We start from the raw sequence: 17,308 nt of genomic DNA, 5'->3' as shown, positions 1-17,308 counted from the left end.
AAAGGTTCTACACATTACAGCACAGATATCAGAACATTTCCACCCATTTACAAAATATTTATTTATCTATTTATTGGCTGTGTTAGCTCTTCATTGTGGCACATGGACTTTGATGCCCCGTGGCATGTGGGATCTTAGTTCCCCAGGCAGGGATCAGACTTGCGTCTCCTGAATTGGAAGGCAGATTCTTAACCACTGGACCACCAGGGAAGTCCCTCACTCATTCTTTAACCAAAGTATTAGAAACTTCTTTGGTTTCTGATTCAGACATTCTCTCTCTATGGTAAGAGAGGAATGAGGAAATGGCATCATCAACTCAGTAGACATGAGTTTGAGCAAACTCTGGGAGATAGCAAAAGACAGGGAAGCTTGGCTTGCTGCAGTCCATGGGGTTGCAAAGAGTCGGACACATTAAGCGACTAAACAACAACAAACAAATATCCAGATAACACAGATGAAGAAACACTTTTGAAAAAAATAGCCAGGTCATTTATGTACTTAAGTTATTGGTATGATTACCTCCGTTTTCCATGTTCTCTTTCAAGTGTGCAAATGAAAGAACCTATGATCTTTGTTTCTAGACATCATAAAAGAGCTGAGATGAATTTCGGTTGCAAGACATGCAACCAAACATTTAGCACTATAAACAATACTATCACAATAAAAACTGATCATTGAAATATTTGAATTGTCAAATTTGGATCAAGTTTACTTCAAACTCTATCAAGCAGTAAACAATGCTGCTGCTGCTAAGTCACTTCAGTCGTGTCCACTCTGTGCAACCCCACAGATGGCAGCCCACCAGACTCCCCCGTCCCTGGGATTCTCCAGGCAAGAACACTGGAGTGGGTTGCCATTTCCTTCTCCAATGCATGAAAGTGAAAAGCGAAAGTGAAGTCGCTCAGTCATGTCTGACTCTTAGCGACCCCATGGACTGCAGCCTACCAGGCTCCTTCATCCATGGGATTTTCTAGGCAAGAGTACTGGAGTGGGGTGCCATAGCCTTCTCCACAGTAAACAATACACAATAGTAAAAAATGAAATAAAGACTGGCTGACTCAGGATATCTGACATTACAGCTCCAAATTATGCATGCCATTACAAAGAAAATAAAAAAACAAGTAGAAAATTATCTAGAAAGAATAGTGAATAACAAGAATTTGTGAGCACATTATTTGACAAATACCAGAAGCTCAAAGACTAGACAATACACATTTTCAGAAACTGGCTTGAATTTTTTTTGATTGATTGATCATTACTGTCAAATAAACTTACCATTAAAGATTCATCCAATTTTGGCATGCAAAAAAAACAAAATAGAAGGAAGATTCAAGTCATATGGCACAGAATGAAATAATTTTCCAGACAAGCAATCAATATTTCATTTTAGACCATGAAAACAAGTAAATCGGGCTATAAAGTACCCATTGTCAGCCACTTTAGCCAGGTGAATGGAACACATTAACCATTATTACTGAGTGACGCTAGCTGGAGTTTTTGTCTTTGACTTGTATGCCATCCTCTGTCCTTCAGAGTGTGCTGTCTTCAGATCTAATCACTCCCTTTCACTTACTGATTACCTTGGCACCTGGGTTTACAGTTCTCCTCCCTTCCACAGGCTCTGTTTTCATCCTGAGTGCCTGGAAAGACACATATTCAACTCAAATAAACCCGTAGCTCTCAGGATGTTGACCTCACTTCCAGTGACTTACTTTCCTACACAGTGGCCATCAGGCAGCCATCACCAATTTGTAAACTTGGGACCTTAATCTTTATCTGAAACTGGTCTAGCTCTTAAATTGCAAATTCAGACTCCACAGGGGTTTGAGCCAAAAACTTATTCTTTGCTGCTAATTGCCTCCAATACTTCTGTCTTTCATCTCAATTTTATGCCATTTAACAAATAGTATTGAGAGCCCTCTTGATACCTTATGTTATTCTAGACACTGGATGTCCTAGAGTGAACCAGGAAGTCAGAGATACCTACTCTCATGGACGTCCTTTCAAAACCATTGATCTTGCTTTCGTCTCTCAATCAACTCTACTGCAACTTCCTTCTCTACACAGCTTACGTCTCATGGTCCATCATTTCAACATCATTTCCACTTTGTTCATTATTTTTCCATCCTCTACTGGCAGAAGTCCAAACCTAGAGAACTCCAGCCACCTCCCTTCTCATCATATTTATCTCAGTGGCTGAATATTGTTTGGAGGAAATAGTGTAACTGTGCAGACTAATACCACAATAAATTTATACTCTCCACAACAGCAATGGGGCCCTCACCCCTCCTGGGAAATCCTTTCTTCTGTGTTTTCTTAACTGTATTTCTAGATCCCCAGGTACTTATTTCAAATAAACAACAAGCTTAATAATGCTACGATCCAGGGCAAACAGTTCCAAGTGGACCGACAAATCAATTCTATCATTCACGTTGTGATAATAGATGATGGTAATTGTTATCAGAGTAGAACATCTGGAAGCATCCTTCTGTAACTAATTAGACTCAGAGACTGAGGCAAACAGGAAAGGTTCTGGGCCTTGCTTGGGGTGGAGCAACTGATTTGCTTTGCCTTGATGTTAAATATTTTGTTGGGTCTCACCATAACTTTCAGCTTATGTCCAGCAAAAATACAGTAGGAAGTTTCCACATTATGCATATACAGAAAACAAGTATATGTAACCTCCCTAAGCTATCTGACCAGGTACTATAGCACAAGGTGATTTCAGATCAGATCAGATCAGTCGTTCAGTCACGTCCGACTCTTTGCGACCCCATGAATCGCAGCACGCCAGGCCTCCCTGTCCATCACCATCTCCTGGAGTTCACTCAGACTCACGTCCATCGAGTCAGTGATGCCATCCAGCAATCTCATCCTCTGCCGTCCCCTTCTCCTCCTGCCCCCAATCAATCCCAGCATCAGAATCTTTTCTAATGAGTAAACTCTTCACATGAGGTGGCCAAAGTATTGGAGTTTCAGCTTTAGCATCATTCCTTCCAAAGAAATCCCAGGGCTGATCTCCTTCAGAATGGACTGGTTGGATCTCCTTGCAGTCCATGGGACTCTCAAGAGTCTTCTCCAACACCACAGGTCAAAAGCATGAATTATTCGGCACTCAGCTTTCTTCACAGTCCAACTCTCACATCTATACATGACCACAGGAAAAACCACAGCCTTGACTAGATGGACCTTTGTTGGCAAAGTAATGTCTCTGCTTTTGAATATGCTATCTAGGTTGGTCATAACTTTCCTTCCAAGGAGTAAGCGTCTTTTAATTTCATGGCTGCAGTCACCATCTGCAGTCATTTTGGAGCCCCCCAAAATAAAGTCTGACACTGTTTCCACTGTTTCCCCATCTATTTCCCATGAAGTGATGGGATCGGATGCCATGATCTTCGTTTTCTGAATGTTGAGCTTTAAGCCAACTTTTTCACTCTCCACTTTCACTTTCATCAAGAGGCTTTTGAGTTCCTCTTCACTTTCTGCCATAAGGGTGGTGTCATCTGCATATCTGAGGTTATTGATATTTCTCCTGGCAATCTTGATTCCAGCTTGTGTTTCTTCCAGTCCAGCATTTCTCATGATGTACTCTGCATATAAGTTAAATAAACAAGGTGACAATATACAGCCTTGACGTACCCCTTTTCCTATTTGGAACCAGTCTGTTGTTCCATGTCCAGTTCTAACTGTTCTTTCCTGACCTGCATACAGGTTTCTAAGAGGCAGGTCAGGTGGTCTGGTATTCCCATCTCTTTCAGAATTTTCCACAGTTTATTGGGATCCACACAGTCTGGTTTTCCATAAAATGAACACAGTAGAACCCTATTAAGTATTGTTGTAAGGACTGAATGAAAAAACATATAAAGTGTTTGAAACATGACCTGGCCCCTCATGAGTATTCAGAAAATATTAACTATTAGTTGCTGATCCTATTTCCATCCATAATTCTGGTTTCATCTCTCTTCTTTCTGCTACACCAAGTTTCTTTAAAATGCAATCTGTGTAAACTCCATTTTTTAACCTCTCTAGATCTCTTCACACCACCACTCTTCCACACCTGTTCTTATGGAGCCACCAATGGCCTCCTTGACACTTAATTCCCTATCCATTTCCCCCTTGGTTCTTATTTTGTTAATCTATTAGCATCATTTGGCCCTAGTGACCATTCTTTTCTTGAAACAATCTTCCCCAAACTTATATGAAGAAACACATCCCTTGATTTCCTCCTGTATTTCAGATTACACCTTCTCATCTCCTTTTTCAAGATTCTTGTTTGCCTACTTTTTCAATGTTGTCAATCTGTAATGTTACTGTTCGGTTGCTCATTCGTGTCCGACTCTTTGAGACTCCATATACTGCAGCACACCAGGCTTCCCTGTCATTCACTAAGTCCCGGAGTTTGCTCAAATTCATATCCACTGAATCAGTGATGCTATTTAACCACTTCATTCTCTGCCACCACCTTCTCCTTTTGCTTTCAATCTTTCCAGCATCAGGGTCTTCTCCAATGAGTTGGCTCTTCACATCAGGTGGCCAAAATACTGGAGCTTCAGCTTCAGCATCAATCCTTCCAATGAATATTCAGGGTTGATTTAAGGTCCAATCATTTTGTTCTTATTCCATGTACTTTTCCCCAGTATATCTAATATACTCTAGGTATATCTAATATATGCCATCTCTATTCTTTAGGGTGGAGACTAAGGTACTATGAAAAGAAGAGTGACCTAAAGAATGAGGTTTATGTCTTTCTCACCTAAGAACCAAAGTGCACATGGTCCAAGATGGAAGCAGCCTTGCTCCATGCTGTCAGTCAGCAGCTCAGCTTCTTCTGTCTTGATATTCTGCACCCCTGAATCATCTGCATCATCACTGTCTGCTGTTTGAAGCTGGTTTTCTGTTAAGTTCAGGGGCCTGAGGGAGGCAGAAAGAGATGAAGTTCAGGGGCAGGGACTACCCTTTAAACCAACAACATGGAGGTTACACACATCACATCTACTCACATTGCACTGGCAAGTTGTGGTCAAATGACCACATGAGTTCACAGTGAGAGCTGGGATATGTGGACTTTGGTTGGGCACATCCTCAGAGAGAAGGGGAAGGTGGATTTTAGTGAACACCCAGCAGTCTCTGCCACATGGAAAAGCCAGTAGCTAGAAAGTCTGTATCTTCAGCCCCAATACCTTTCCTTAGTTTCCGATTCAAACATCTGCTTACTGGGCAGTTCCACTTTGATCTCCCACTGACAACTTAAATTCAGTGTGTCCCAAATAAAATCTATATAATATTATAATCTCTCACATTCCACGATTCCCCCATACTTCATTTTACCAAAAAATGACTTCTCTTCCTTTGTTTCCTATCACAGCAGTAGAAATATCACACAATTTCCCCAGTTTCGTATAATTCTCCACTCTCTGCCTCCATCCTGCTTGAACTCCTTTCTATAGCAAATCTATTACAATGGCCTATTGACGGCCTATTCTAAATATCTCTTAAATCCTCAGGTCACTGTCAATTTATGACTTTGATTAAGTCTCCATCCTCTATTTTAACCCACTTAAATTTACAAATATTCTTCATTTCCTTCATCTATTTGATTCCTCAGTGTGGATAGCAAGAATTTGGAAACAGAAGAACATTAAATTCTAACTCTACTTGACATAGTGATTAACAAAATTTGGAGACTGAGGGATTTATGTAAAAATTAATGTGAATCTTCTCACTCCTGAACTGAGACACAGAAAGCTGCACTAAAGATCACGTGGGTAGCAAGGGATTTCTGTATCCTTTATATTAATATCCAAGTGCTCTTTCTAAACTGCAAATCTAATCTTACCATATATGCAACTTTTTAATGCTTCCATTCACTTTTGAAGCCCAAATTCTTAATATGGCTTAGAGATCTTACATTTTCTAATTTCTACCTGTTTTTGCCCCTTCTCATCCTGAACTCTTAACCCCAGACGTAGGTAATTGCTTCCTCACATGCACCATCTCTCCCTTGTCTTGAAGCCTTTGCACATGACATTCCATTTGACTGGAACTCACTTCCCTAAACTTGATCCTTTTGCCTGTCTAACTCCTAGTCATCCCTGAGATAGCAACTGAGTTTTCGTGCCTTCCAGGAAGTCAAGGGACTCTCTCTTGCAGATGGGATTAAGAACCTTTTGGTATTTGCCCCTGGTGCTTGTCCTCTATAGCACTTATAAACTTTTGTTATGATTGTGTTTGATTGATTACCTATCTCCCCAATAAGAATGTAAACTCTGTGATAACAAAAGTTATTCTGCTCATTGTTGTATCTGCAGATTAGAGTTTAGAATGTAATAAATGCTCAATAAGTATTTATTAAATATTCACTTAATATTTGGATATATGAATAGTTTGGAATGAGAATAAAAGTAACACAAAAATTATTAGTGGAAAGTAAAAGTTCTTGACACAATTACACGTAGAATGAACAGATGAATCTTATCTACTGAAACACATTTTTATTTAGAAAAATAATCTAGTAACATGTTGAGAGTAGAATGAATGATGTCAGGACAGATACAGAAATGTGAAGGTCTGCCTAACTTTGGTCTCCGTCCCTTGTCTGACTTCTTGTACAGTCCACGTGCTCAGAGCTCTAGCCTTAGCCCCTCAATCCAGTTCTTTGAGGCTTTCTAGATGAGCGGTATGAAGAGGATGTAAGCACAGAGACATGAACGCATTAGCTGGTCTAGCTCTTTATTCTTTTTTAAAACTTATTTGTTTATTTACTTTTTGGCTGTGCTGGGCTTTAATTCAATGCTGCACGGGCTCTCTCTAGTTGTGGCCAGAGGCGGCTACTCACTAGTTGTGGTGTGTGGGCTTTTCATTTTGGTGGCTTCTCTTGTTACCAGTCATGGACTCTAGGGTACTTCAGTTTCAGCGGTTGAGGCTTATCGTCTTTAGAGCTCGGGCTCCGTAGTTGTGACTCATGGGCTTAGTTGCTCTGTGGCATGTAGACTTTTCCAAGACCAGGGATCGAACCCACGTCCCATGCATGGACAGGCAATTTCTTAACCACTGGACCACTAGGGAAGTCTGGACTCTCTTCAGGGCACTCGTCTTAGGAAACAAGATTACCATGGTGACAATCAGTTGTAAAGTATGTCACTAGTGATTACTAATATCAAAATACCAATGCTTACAAGTTGTCTTCTTTTTAAATTGAAGCAGATTACTGTCATCTCTACTATAACATCATTCTTACCACTTTCTTACCATTTTTCATTCTGATATTTTCAGAAGTGGGAAAGAAATGACACCAACTATGTAAAACTGACCATGACAGTTGGATAAGCATATGGTACATCACTTATTTGTCTGGCTTTAAAAATTGAAGTGTGGCTTTCTCTTTCACATAAATTCATACAGATTTTATACTGAGTATACAGAATCATCAGGTATGAGTCAAACAGTAGCAAGTTAAATTAAAAACTGCTGGGCATTTCCAGAGCGCGTCTGAGTTCGTCCATCAGGCTGCGACGCGGGAGGCACCGTCTTGACTGCAGCCGGTGCTGCGGCGGAGGAGGGCGGGTCGTGTCCGCCCGAGTGGGCGCCTGATTTAAAAAAAAAATAAATAAATTAATTAATTAATTAAAAACTGCCACACTAGGAGTGGGCAGAAGGAAAATTCTGTAGGCTAAGGAAAGGCAGGGTGTTGTTGCTAAAAGAGGAGGATGGAGCTGTCTTCTGAAAGCCTGTGGGTTTGAAGGATCTGCATTTAACTCCTGCAGCTAGGGAGAAGTAGCAATTTTGCCAGTGGGTTTAAACAGATATAAGTTCCAGGTAAAGTAAACTGTTAGTCGTTCAGTTGTCTCCGACTCTTTGTGACCCCATGGTCTATAGCCCACCAGGCTCCTCTCTTCGCAGAATTCTCCAGGCAAGAATACTGAAGTGGGTACCCATTTTCTTCTCTAGGGGATCTTCCCGATCGAACCTGGGTTTCCTGCATTGCAGGCGGATTCTTTACTGTCAGAGCCACCAGAATCTGGACCAGTAAGCATCTGTTACTTACTTACAAGAAGTACAGATGCTGTCATCTTGGAGCTAACAAGGTGCAATTATGAATTTTTTGGAAGGACATTTAGGGGCCTGACTGCCCATAGACTAGTAAGATACTAATCTTTTAAAATGTTATTTCTAAAACTGATCACATTGTTCTATTTCAAATATAACATCTAGCCCTATGTTCACCTAGTGCTATATTGCAGCATCCTGCTATTAATTTCAGACTTCCAGACTTAAATTAACTTAGTGGACAATCTATGTCCAAGTTGCCAATTGGAATTTGCATGGAGTAAGACACCAAGCTCCAAAAAGTGACTCTCTCAAGGGCCCTTGCTATCACAGCATACGCATATCTAAGAGAAAGAAAAAAGTGAGAGCCATCTTCTGAGCTATTTTTGTCAACAACTGCATAGAAAACCCACGTTTTACCTTGACTGTCCTACTGCCGGATTCTACTAAGCATCCCTGTGGTTTTGCACTTGGAGATATTGGAGCAAGGTCAGGGAAAGCTGGGTATGGTCTAGAATGAAGAGCCCATGAAATGATGACTACTCTGGAGATGTGATGAAGAAAATCCAAGATAGTTTTATAAATTTCAGGTCCTACAAATCCTAACACAGAAAGGCATTCTTTCTTAACTGCATTATTCTTCTCTTTGGTTCATTTGGTTCATTTACTGTGTTCACTGTTTTTACTGCGCTTGTGCATTTGTTTTGTTCATTGGAAAAGTCAATACTTTAAAAAAGTGATATTTTTGAAAACCTGAAGAAAAAGTCTCAGAGGACATTGTGTAACGTCTGAAAGAGCCAAGAGTCTCATTCTTTCTAAAAATTTAAACATTCTCAGACTTGCCCCTGAGGAAGAATCTATAGTTCGTGCAGATATCAATCAGCTGTCTTTCATCTTCCACCACCTCTTGCTCAAATTATGAGTGAAACTCTAGCATTGTAGAACTGGCTGCTCCCCAGTGAATCTGAAGCTGTCCTAAAGATCATTTTCTACCACCCTGAAGGTTTAACTACAACTACACTTAATTGGCACTGGTGGGCAATTCATCAGGGGCGTTGCAGTGTGACTATTCAGGAAATGTCTGCCTGCCCAAGTGCTGGCAAGCCCATTCCTCTCAAATCTCTCAAGATCACTTGTCCAAATGTTTTGCACTGCAGTGTTGATGATATGCCCAGTTCAATCAATCAATCAACAAATATTTATGTGAAATGCCTGTTCTATCACTACCGCTTGTTTGAAACTCCCCCTCTGTTGCCAACAGGCTCATGTAAATCGTGGTCAGGGGCAAAGGTCAGGGTGATCCTTATCTGACCTCACTAGATGTATGCTGCAGTTTCTAGCCCTTCCCAAATGGAAAAAGAAAAAAAAAAATCAATTAATCCACCAAAAAAAGTCATTGAACATCTACTATGTGGCCACATTTTTAATAGATTTTTATTTCTTCTTGCCTAATGAAACTCTCAGACCAGGGTCATTCACTCCTCTCCTTCCTTCCCTTTTTTCCAACAACAGCTTATTAGCTCCTAAAGTTTGTATAGAATTGTGTAGTTAACAAAGTATTTTGATTCTTAACCCTACCAGAAATACTGAGAGGAGACTGTTTTTTCCCTCTTTCGCAGCAGAATAACCAGGAAACTTGGATTTTTCTAAAGTCACAGCCAGTAGAGAGCATGGTACACACTCATAGCCGCTAACTTCAGAGTGAATTTCCACAGAATCCTATCGCTCCCCACTCCCTGTAAAAAACTGGAAATAGTGTGAGTTTGGGAATAGGACTGGTAATCAGATGAATAAGATAGTTTTTAAACTTGGAGATTTAATATCAGAGTCAACCCAACGATTTTGCCTCACTTGAAAACAGAACTTAAGAGCTTGGTGCATTTCAGAATCCCTTCCTGATATCCAGCTAGAGATGATCCGAATCTCTGGACTCTTCCATAGTTGCCTGACCTCAAAAAAGTCCAACTGCATGACACTGTCTTAAGACGATTCATACTAGATTTCTCAGCACCGTAATTCTGGATGGCTGCTCTTCTAGCTGTGTCTAAATGCAGCATTCACTTCCTCTCCCCAGGACCTCTCACTCTACAATTCACTTGAGTGAGGCTGTTGGCCTGGCCCTGTCCTTCCATTCAAAGTCTGTGATAAGATCATGATGGACCTTCATGTCACTCCAGTCAAACACATTTTTCTCTCTCTTTAAGAGGCAGAACAACGGCAGTGGTGAACAAAACAGAACTCTACAGTCAGACTGCCTTGTTTTGAACCCTAACACCTTTATTTACTTGTTGTGTCATCTCAGGCAAGTTACTTAACCTTAACCTCTCTGTGGTTCACTCACAAAATGAGGATGATGATAGTATCTGCATCCTAGCACAGGTAAGAGGATTCAAGGAGTTAATATATGCAAAGCCCTGAGAAATGTCTGACACACAGTAAATGCTTCAGCTGTCGGCTGTTATTGCTGCCTAAGCTGCTCAGCGTGGTAATCATTTTTATCTTCTTTAATCCCAACCTTCCACTGACCTCTGTGGCACCATATTCTCACATCCTCTCCAATACTTTTTCTCACTTTCCTTTGCAGACTCTTTCCCTCTCACTCTCCCTCTCTCTCTCTCCCTCTTTTGTTTAAATTTTCCTATTATTTTTTACAAGGTAGATTATTTGTATCATTTTTCGAGCCCTCAGAAACTCATAAAAGTCACACATTAGAATACCAAGTTCATGCAAATATGGTGTTTCATGACAGACTCTTCCCTTGAATTCTTATCTGACATATCAATCTTCCCTTTTAATATCTTCATGTATATATCTCACATACAACTTAAACCCAATCTTTCTCCCCCAAACTTGTCACCTTCTGGTATTCCTCTTAGTAAATACAACCAGCAGTCAATGTGTTATGGAAGCTAGAAATCAAGGAATAATCCAGAATACTTCTGTCATCTTCAATTCCAGTATCCAATGTACTTACTAAGCCCTGAAGAGTATATCTCCCATATCTTTTTACTACTGTTATCTTTTACCTGGAGCAGTGCAATAGCTCTCAAAGTGCCCTCTTCTCATCACTCTGACCCCAAACATCAAGAAGAATGACCTTTTCAGACACAAGGAGATCTTATCCTTATCTGCTTCAAGAACCCTTATGTCCTTCTTATACTTTTATAATAAAGATAAACTGACTCCTTGACTGAGCCTGCAAAATCGCATCTCCACAGCTTTAAATCTTCTCACACTCCTTCTTGCTCTATTATTACCAACTCACTGACACAGTTTTATTTCATTAAAAGTTCCTTGTTCCCTTTCACAGTAGGACCTTTGCACCCTGATCCTTCTAGTCTTTCTCTCCTCTTTTGCCTCATTAGCTCCTGTGCATCTTGACATCTTGGCAGTATCATTACAGCATCAGAAAAGCCTCATCCAGCCTTCCTGGCCAGATAAGCTCCTCATATTCCTTTTCCTCCTAGTATTTATGATGGTTGCAGTTCCACATTCCTTCAGGGCTTCTGTCTATCTCAAAGATTAGACTGTAAACTCCCTGAAGCCATGCCTTCGGTAATGGTGGTTACTATTGTACCAATTGTGCAAAGAAATAGAGGAAAATAACAGAATGGGAAAGACTAGAGATCTCTTCAAGAAAATTAGAGATACCAAGGGAACATTTCATGCAAAGATGGGCTCGATAAACGACAGAAATGGTATGGACCTAACAGAAGCAGAAGATATTAAGAAGAGGTGGCAAGAATACACAGAAGAACTGGACAAAAAAGATCTTCACAACCCGGATAATCACCATGGTGTGATCACTGACCTAGAGCCAGATATCCTGGAATGTGAAGTCAAGTGGGCCTTAGAAAGCATCACTACGAACAAAGCTAGTAGAGATGATGGAATTCCAGTTGAGCTATTTCAAATGCTGAAAGATGATGCTGTGAAAGTGCTGCACTCAATATGCCAGCAAATTTGGAAAACTCAGCAGTGGCCACAGGACTGGAAAAGGTCAGTTTTCATTCCAATCCCAAAGAAAGGCAATGCCAAAAAATGCTCAAACTACCACACAATTGCACTCATCTCACATGCTAGTAAAGTAATGCTCAAAATTCTCCAAGCCAGGCTTCAGGAATATGTGAACCGTGAACTTCCAGATGTTCAAACTGGATTTAGAAAAGGCAGAGGAACCAGAGATCAAATTGCCAACATCTTCTGGATCATCGAAAAGCAAGAGAGTTCCAGAAAAACATGTATTTCTGCTTTATTGACTATGCCAAAGCCTTTGACTGTGATGATCACAATAAACTGTGGAAAATTCTGAAAGAGATGGGAATAGCAGACCACCTGACCTGCCTCTTGAGAAATCTGTATGCAGGTCAGGAAGTAACAGTTAGAACTGGACATGGAACAACAGACTGGTTCCAAATAGGAAAAGGACTACATCAAGTCTGTATATTGTCACCCTGCTTATTTAACTTATATGCAGAGTACATCATGAGAAATGCTGGGCTGGAAGAAGCACAAGCTGAAATCAAGATTGCTGGGAGAAATATCAATCACCTCAGATATGCAGATGACACCACCCTTATGGCAGAAAGTGAATAGAAACTCAAAAGCCTCTTGATGAAGGTAAAAGAGGAGAGTGAAAAAGTTGGCTTAAAGCTCAACATTCAGAAAATTAAGATCATGGCTTCTGATCCCATCACTTCATGGGAAATAGATGGGGAAACAGTGGAAACAGTGACAGACTTTATTTTTTTGAGCTCCAAAAGCACTGCCGTTGGTGATTGTAGCCATGAAATTAAGACGCTTACTTCCTGGAAGAAAAGTTATGACCAACCTAGATAGCATATTAAAAAGCAGAGATATTACTTTGCCAACAAAGGTCCATCTAGTCAAGGCTATGGGTTTTCCAGTGATCATTAATGGATGTGAGAGTTGGACTGTGAAGAAAGCTGAGTGCCAAAGAATTCATGCTTTTGAACTGTGGAATTGGAGAAGACTCTTGAGAGTCCCTTGGACTGCAAGGAGATCCAACCAGTCCATTGTAAAGGAGACCAGTCCTGGGTGTTCCTTGGATGGAATGATGCTGAGGCTGAAACTCCAATACTTTGGCCACCTCATACGAAGAGTTGACTCATTGGAAAAGACCCGGATGCTGGGAGTGGTTGGGGGCAGGAGGAGAAGGGGATGACAGAGCTGAGATGGCTGGATGGCATCACCGACTCAATGCACATGAGTTTGAGTGAACTCTAGGAGCTGGTGATGGACAGGGATGCCTGGTGTGCTGTGATTCATGGGGTCACGAAGAGTTGGACACGACAGAGCAACTGAACTGAACTGAACTGAACTGATTGTACCCCCAGGACTGCATAGAAATGGTGCTCCAATATAGATCTTATAGCGTAACTTAACCCTGGACACTCTGAGCTCAATTCTGTCTCTACAGTTTAATGCCTGGAATGCATTTGACCTCATTTTATGGAAGAATTAGCTCCATGAACGGGGGGAAAAGAAAAAACAAAAAACACCCATATATATGCTATTTAAAGTATTTCCCTGTAGCTCAGACAGAAAAGAATCAGCCTGTCATCAAGGAGACCCCAGTTCGATCCCTGGGTAGGGAAGATCCTCTGGAGAAGGGAATGGCAATCCTCTCCAGTATTCTTGCCTGAAGAATCCCATGGACCTAGGAGCCTGGCAGGTTATAGTCCATGGGGTCGCAAAGAACTGGACACGACTGAGCACCTAACATTTTCATTTCACACTTTGAATAGCTGTGTTTATAGGAATTGAAGTCAAATGAATAAGAGGTTTGTTAGAGAACATTATAGTTTGCATGATTGACACTCAGGCTTGGGAGAATAAAGCATTTCAATCTATTCTGACTTCTAAGACTGCTGAGATTTCAGTTCCTAGGTCCCATCTACTCATGGGCAGTATAACATGACACAAATGTACGAGAATGATTTTATTTCTGAGTTTTATCTTATTTGTGCTATAATGCATAGACAGTATTTGAATTGGTTTTCTCTAAAAAGAAACTGTTTTATATTATGATGACTAATCTTAGACCCTACTGATATTCCCAAAATCCCAGTAAGGGAAGAAGCTGGGAACAGCATTATTTTACCATCAGAATGGCCAGAACTATTTCAAACTTCAGCATTTTGATGACTTCATAGATGAATAACAATGTGGTTGGTTTTACTAAAAACATCAGAAGAAACAACCTTTTTCCTATTCAACGCCATTGCTGTAAGTACCTCATAAAAAAATAAAAAAATTATTTTGTTAGCCTTGATGTTCAAATGTCAGAGACACTAAATTTACTACACAAACTAAATGTGATGACTCTGGTTGAAAAAAGTTTTCCTGTTAATATTATAAGATCTGTTTTTCAAAAAAGACATCTGGACAGTTCATTTGAATGGCCACAAGAGAGCAGTAAGAAATTAAAGCTTACGAAGATGACTCATGGTCACACTTTCTGTGTATGCGCTCTGCTATTAGGAAGAATCAAAAGACAGACCTATTTCTATTTGTTCTTAAGCTTAGAAATACAGTTTAGAATTTCTTAATTTTTTAAAACCCTTTAAGAAGGACAATATAAATAGCATTTGCTGAAATTTACTGAAAAGAACCTTGAGCTAGGGTTTTTCTGAACCTCAAGTTCAAGAGTGGAAATAGAAGACAGTAATCACTCTGGGCAAAGGGACCTCTTGAGCAGTCATCCAACCCATCCCTTCGGATTATTCAAGCCTGACAGAAAGGTATGTAACTCATTTACAAAGTCCCTCAGAAGGAGATACCAGAATCCTGTTCTAGAACATGGCCATCCCTTTAAAATGTTAGCTATGAGGAACTGTATTTTTACGTGTAATCCTGTTTCCTCATGTTGTAATTTAGCTACTTCTTTAATAATATCTAGGGAGACAGTGGATGTTTGCACAAGGCCTGTCCCTTTTTCTGTATGTGTCCTGTCCTTTTCTGCACATACAAACTTTGCCACTTTTTACTTGGAATTTTGAATACTGTGAATTCACAAAATAAATTTAAAAATTAAGAGTTTGCAAAATGACCAACAATAGCCGCAATATACAAGACGCTGTTAAGAATCAGTCTCGGAAAAAGATTAAGAGCCAGTAGAAGAATAGACAAAGGACAGGAATGGGCAATTCACAAAAAGCAGACTCTCAGCTAGTCAGTAAACAATGATCCATGTTTAACAGTAAACAAAGGAATGTAAATTAAAATGGGGTACCTTTTTATTATTAGGTAAGCATAGGTTTAAAAGAATTGTAATGTCCAGTGATAGCAAGAGAGAGAATACTAATAAACACTGGGGCATTTGTTGGAACAACTTTCCTGAGGGCAATTTGGAAATATATATCAAAAACTAAAAAAAAAAAAAAAAAATTTGAATTTTCTCTAACCTAGCAATTTGGCTGAAAGGAATTGAGTCTATAGAAACATTCAAGCAAATACAAGCATAGGGTGTAATAGGAAAAAGAATTGGGAAAATAAAAACTTAAATTGTCTCAGAAGGAGAATTGTTTAAATAAGGTATAGCCACACAAAGAGACTATTATGCAAATCATTAAAAATACTGCATATATTTATTGATATTGAAAACCATTGTTATATTTTAAATTAAAATAAGATTGAAAACAGCAGGGTATGATTTCACATAAGTAGTAATTGTGAATGACTACATAGAAGAATGTCTGCATGATATACACCAAATAACAATTATCTGCGGGTAATGGGCTCAGATTTCTGTCTTTTTTCTATAGACATTCTTATAGAGTCTGCATTTGTGCTTGTTTTTAATCAATTATGTGTTACTTATAAAATTTGTAAACACACAGTCTTCCTTAGCCCATGTCAGTGACATGACATGCAACCTATTTCCTTTTTTTCTGGATGTTCTAAATGATCACGTTGTCATTGATTTTGAAATCCATATTCAACCTACAATTAAGATAATGGAATATCTTTTGAAAGGGATTTTACTGAATTTGGCTTCTATGTAGCTCAAGATCTCTGATAAAAGGAAAACTTTCCACTTACTGCAGATTTGGAAAGGAAGACTAGCTTTCCTACTATAAACCACTGGCAATTCTTCATTTAACTCCCAGTTCAAATTATCTTTTGATTTCTAAAATTGTCAACTATTGACTATCTGCTATGAACCTAGTACTAGATTAGACCTCATGACAAGCTGCAAGATAAGTATTAGCCTCAATTTCAGATGGCACACAGGCTCGAAGAGGCTCAGTATATCGCCTGTGAGGCTGAGTAGTACAGAGGAAGAAGGAGGCTCAGCCCTACACTCTTTAGGAGCCACAGCTTTGCATTTTTTTTTAACATGAAGTAGGCCTTTTTCCTAATTGCTCACTTTTTTTCTTCGGCATGTTTCCTCAACCATTTGAAGCTCATTTTCCTTCTACCCCTGCCCTGAACTCTTCCAGATTAAAAAAAAGAAAGAAACACAAGAAAGTCTGAGATGCCTTTCAAAGTTTTATAACTTTCTCCCTGCCTTTATTTGCAGAAATTGAGGATTGGGCTGTGAGGGTGGGTACAAGGCAAAGCCCGGTGGGCCCGTTCAGAGTCCCCCTCCTCAACTTAGCACCAATGGTCTGAATCACCCTGAGATAACTGCCCACTTGTTGTACTTTATGGTTTCTGTTTACAAAATAAGAACAGGTTTTGTTGTCATTCTCCTTGGTCAGTTACAACTCCACCCCTCTTGAAAATGTATTTTATCCTTCTTAGAAAAATCTAAAGAATGTATCATGGCGATGTAAAATCAGAAAAGAAAGTAAGTGCCTCTGTTTTATCCATCACATATGAAAATGTCTCTAGCTGCCAATCAAAGTGTGTCAATAGCCAGTGCTTTTATTTTATTTTATTTTATTTTTTTCATAGCCAGTGCTTTTAAATACTCTCCACTCTGTGGTTCATGGGATGACTTAGCAGCAGGGCATTGAAGTTTGGGCTACACAATGCAGACAGCTTTGCCATCAATGATGAGTAAATGCACTAGTCATTTCCAGTCTCCGTTCTAGCTACCTTTGAAAAGGAATTACTTCACCATGCCCTGACCATTACCGTCTTGGGTAAAGAGGATTTTTGAACTTCAGAGGATGTGCTGATTCTTACCAGTGTCTCCCTACCCCTTTTCTTTCCTATTCCCTGAACACTGTTCTGTTTCCACGCCCAGGCTTTTTGTTTATGCATGCTTTTAAACAATATGTTAAAAACAAGA

Source organism: Bos mutus, chromosome 1, assembly GCF_027580195.1.
Source record: "Bos mutus isolate GX-2022 chromosome 1, NWIPB_WYAK_1.1, whole genome shotgun sequence".
NCBI lineage: Eukaryota > Metazoa > Chordata > Mammalia > Artiodactyla > Bovidae > Bos > Bos mutus.
The sequence above is the reverse complement of the archived record's forward strand: the minus strand, read 5'-3'. Positions refer to the sequence as shown.